Source organism: Balaenoptera borealis, assembly GCF_965194805.1.
Source record: "Balaenoptera borealis genome assembly, chromosome: 6".
Lineage (NCBI taxonomy): Eukaryota > Metazoa > Chordata > Mammalia > Artiodactyla > Balaenopteridae > Balaenoptera > Balaenoptera borealis.
In genome coordinates, this window is record NC_138863.1 from 65,960,737 (window position 1) to 65,965,726 (window position 4,990).

Below are 4,990 nucleotides of genomic sequence, written 5' to 3' on the forward strand. Positions count from 1 at the left end.
TTAACCTCTCACATTTAAATGTTCTTACCTGCAAAAATGGGGATGATAATACTACTTACTTCCAAGAGTTGTTGTATGGGTTAAATGGGTTAAACAAGTAGAGTTTTAAAAACAATGTCTATTACATATTAAAAAGTAAACAAGTGTTATTAATCTCACTGGCAAGGACAAAAATAATTTTAAGTGTGAAACCTAACTACTTTCCTGAATTTTTTTATAAAAATATACTGACCATTTTAAAAAACATAGTTTTATTTACCATTCAGTCTATCTTCACTACATTTCACATAATGATGCACTCCCAAAATATTCTTGGAATAGGTAGCTATTTTAGACATTGCTTAAACAGGATTCAAATTTAAAATTTACCATATCCTAGTCATCATAACACAAATACATTCGGTTTTAAAGAAAATCTGGTTTCCTTTTTCTTTTTTTTTTTTTTTTGATCTTTCCTCACTGCTAGAAAATTTGAGTCTATTTACTGAATTGCTTAAAACACAACAAAGTAAACCTTTTTTTTAATTGTCAAAACTCCCCACTACAATGATAATCTGATCATTTGAAAATCTGTGATTTCAAAGATAAACCTTAACTAATTAGTATTTACATGATAAAAAGTTGCAGTGTGGGAATCTTTAAACAACAAACTTAGTGCTTAGAACATGGGGTCTATAAATAGCAAACAAGTCCTTACAAATGTATCTCAGACCCTTTGAATGCTGGGCTCCTGGAGACCTCCCCAGGCTGACCCCTCTCTTAGGTCTTTCTAAATCACTCAGAACTTCTGATCCACAAACTGGGAACATTCATTCCATTGTTTCTTCTTTCTCAAATACGCCATCTCATCTTTGCTTTAACATCTCCTACTCTGGCAAAATTCAGTTATTACCACATCCTAGACTACACATTCAAATTTGCCAACAGTCTACTTCTGACAGCAATCAAAACAACCACCAAGAAAATGCCTATATAAACTCCAGTTACATAAACTCCATTTTATGTTGCATAATGGAAGTTTCAATTTAGTAAAGATACCAGAGTTAATACATTTAAATAGCTGTTACCGCCTTTAAAGTAGCAGCTTGGGAAGTTACATCTTGATTTCACTAATGATAATTGCTGAAATATTTTTAAATTTTTCTTTTGGAACTATCTTCAGGGCCTGTTTTATATATCTTTAATGGACAAAAATTTCTAAACCTTGAGAGTGAACTTAATAAATATAAATATGAATACAATATGTTAGGTAAATCTAATATATTAAAATACTTATTGTGAAGTTAAATATGGTCACAACTTTGAATTATTATAATGGCAAAAAATTATGCATTACTATTTTATTGTTTCAAATAATATTATATTTGTTTACACAGACAAATAAAAGTCTGGAAAGACAGTGGTCAACCTGTTAAAACAGTTCGTACATGAAATTCAGGATTACAGGAGTCATTACTTTTCTATTTTGCGTATACATATATATTCCTTAAATATTCTTCCAAGTGAGTATTACTTTTAAATACCATGGATTTTCATTTCTTATACTGTATTTTTCACATTTAGAGGTTCAATTTTGGGGTTTTTTTATATCTTCTATTTCCCTCTCTTCATCGTGCTCAGATTTTTCTCTACTGTCTTGGGCATTCAAAGCACACATAATATGCAATCTATTGTCCTAATCTGTTAATTCCACCATCTTTGCCATTTCTGGGTCTGTTCCCAGAAATGACCTTTAATTGACTTTTCTGCTGGCTATAGTTCATATTTTCCTTCTTCTTTGCAAGTGTGGTAATTTTTCAAAAATGGATGCCAATCAGTGATAATTTTATGTTGTTAGATCCTTCAGAAAGTGTTGAATTTTATTCTGGTTAGCATTTAAGCAAGTTGAAACCGGTTGGATTCTTTTGTCTTGCTTTTAAGCTTTGTTGCCGTAAATCCAGAGCAACTTTAAAGTTAATTTAGCCCCACTACTAAGACAATATCCTTTTAAGGATTCTACCAATATCTCACACGTGACGAGATCTTTCCACTTTGGCTGGGGGGAATACAGTTTCTAGCCCTGCGTGAGGTCCAGGAATTTTTTGACATGCTGCTTGCCATTAGTTCTTTCCCTGGTCTTAGGTATGTCTGTTCTCACACAATGGCACATCAGGATCAACCAAAAAAGATGAGGGTCTCCTCTGCAGGTCCCTGGCATACTCTCTATGCAGTTCCCTTCTCTCTGGTTCTCTAGCCCACAGATTCCAGCTGCCTCAGACTCTTAAACTCTGTTTCTGTCTTCTCAACTCAGGGAGGTTGTGGAGCTCTTTTGGGGTTTTCCTCTTTCTTTGCTTCAGTCTGAAAACCAATTTCATGTAGTAAGCTGGGACAATCACCAACTCACCTGGTTTATTTCCTTTCTCTCAGGGTTCACAGTTTTGTATATCATGTTGCCCCAATGTCTAAAAGCAAAGGTTTCATATATTGTGTAACCTTGTCTACTTTAAGGCTTCTGCAAGAAGGGGACTTGGATAATAGTGGTTTTGATCAAGAACCATTTCAAAGAAAGCACATCATCAGCAAAAGTGTTGTTCTGGTAAAGGACCCATCAGTGGGCTGTTTGACCTTGTGAGAGGAACTCTTCATGAATAACTGATCAATCAATATATTTACTGAGCATCTACTACATGCAAAACAAAACACATTTATTTCTCTTTACATGAGTTTACTGGCACAAAGGCCAAGACCATGTCAAATTAGATCAGCAAACACTCTGATGTTGATACATTTTTAGGAAACTGCTTTTCTTCTGTTGTTTCATTATGCATAATTTGTCCATCTTATCACTTCAGCTTACGTCTGATAATCTTCCTTGTTTATTGCACCATGTTTTAATTATAGTTCTAGTTCTTTTTAATCCTACTTTGAAACTCTACTTTTGAACCCTACTTTTCTTTTTTTTAAAATTAATTAATTAATTTATTTATTTTTGGTTGCGTTGGGTCTTTGTTGCTGCACGCGGCCTTTCTCTAGTTGTGGGGAGCGGGGGCTGCTCTTCGTTGCGGTGCGCAGGCTTCTCATTGCGGTGGCTTCTCTCATTGTGGAGCACGGGCTCAAGGGCGCGCAGGCTTCAGTAGTTGTGGCACATGGGCTCAGTAGTTGTGGCTCGCGGGCTCCAGAGCGCAGGCTCAGTAGTTGTGACGCACGGGCTTAGTTGCTCCGTGGCATGTGGGATCTTCCCGGAGGGCTCGAACCCGTGTGCCCTGCATTGGCAGGCGGATTCTTAACCACTGAGCAACCAGGGAAGTCCCCGAACCCTACTTTTAAAAAAAAATATTTATTTATTTATTTGGTTGCACCAGGTCTTAGTTGTGGCAGGTGGGTTCCTTAGTTGTGGCAGGTGGGTTCCTTAGTTGTGGCTCACAGGCTCCTTAGTTACGGCTCCAGGGCTCCTTAGTTGCAGCACATGGGCTCCTTAGTAGTGGCATGCGGACTCTTAGTTGTGGCATACATGTGGGGGCTAGTTCCCTGATCAGGGATCGAACCCAGGACCCCTGCATTGGGAGCATGGAGTCTTATCCACTGTGCCACCAGGGAAGTCCTGAACTCTACATTTTAGCTATGTATACACAAAAACTTATAGCTGTATTCTTCCATTTTCACAAGGGTAATTGTTTTTTCTCAAATTAGAATATTGCCATGTAGCAGATGTTAGAAGATAAATATATATTTCTAATCCTATTTAATGAGAAAACTCTGCCAGTACTGTATCGCTTAGTTTATTGTCTCATATTACTGCCTATCTACCTCTTTTCCAGAAACTTCTGTAGTTTTGAAAATTGGAGTGGCAATTGTGGAAAAGATAGATGTGTGGATTTCTATGTTACTACCAAGTAAAACAAAATTCTTCATTCTTGTTCTGGTTTTGAAGTATAATATTAGTCAATTTCAAAGTATAAACATCCCTACTTTTTTCTACCCAAATTATAGAATATCAGTTGTGAATAGTCCAAGAATTTATTGGTTGTTGGCTGGCTCAGTTGGGTTCTTCTCTGCCTCCCATAATTCAAGCCTACCCTTTAACCTTCTCAATGGCACTATCTACTTATGTCTACATGTGACACCATCACTTAGTGTTTGGTGAATTCTTAGGGGTATTTAGTGTAATATTCAATAGGAGACTCAGATAGTCTTTTTCTGAATTTAAACAGAGACAAAAAATCCCAGCACTGCCAAAAGAGCAATAAAAACACAGACAGCATAGACTAAAGGCAACAGATTACAAATTCTTGCAGGACTGAAAATGGTACATAAACTAAACAGATGGATGGTAAATAAATAGTTGGGAGATGAAAGAGAATTAGAAAAATAATGAATAATATACACCATGCTTTGCCAATGAATTCACAGGTAAAATCCCACCAGGGACCCCTCAGACAAACCAAGGAGGTTTTATTTTTGAAGACCCCCTAATAAGAACCTAGGTATATTGAACAGATTTTTAGAGTGGCAAAGCATGGTGTATATTATTTATTATTTTCTTAGTGGCAGGGGGAGAAGGATACCAAATCCCTTTCCTACCACACAGGTGGGAAAAAATTTTGGTCATTAAGAAAACCTGCTACACTTCATCAAACCAATGGATCACCCAGCCTAGTATCTCATCACTATCCCAAGTGAAGTTTTCTGGGTAGTCCTACATGATATCAACCACCAAAAGTGACGCTAATTTCCTATAATTCCATATGGTGCCATCATTTATCAATTCATCTTGACTCTATTTTTGTCTTCATATTTCATCATCTCTAGGAATAACAAATCCAATAAACTCACTCTATACTGTATTTTATAATATGGTACTTTGGTTTGTTCTTGATTGCTTCTTTAAAGCTTTGAGTATTTTGGAATTTGATCAAATCTGTGTTAATCATATTAATAAATTTTATAATTTCAGAGGCATTGATCATTTTTTCTTTGTCTTAATCAGCTAGAGCCTTAATGTTCTAATTTA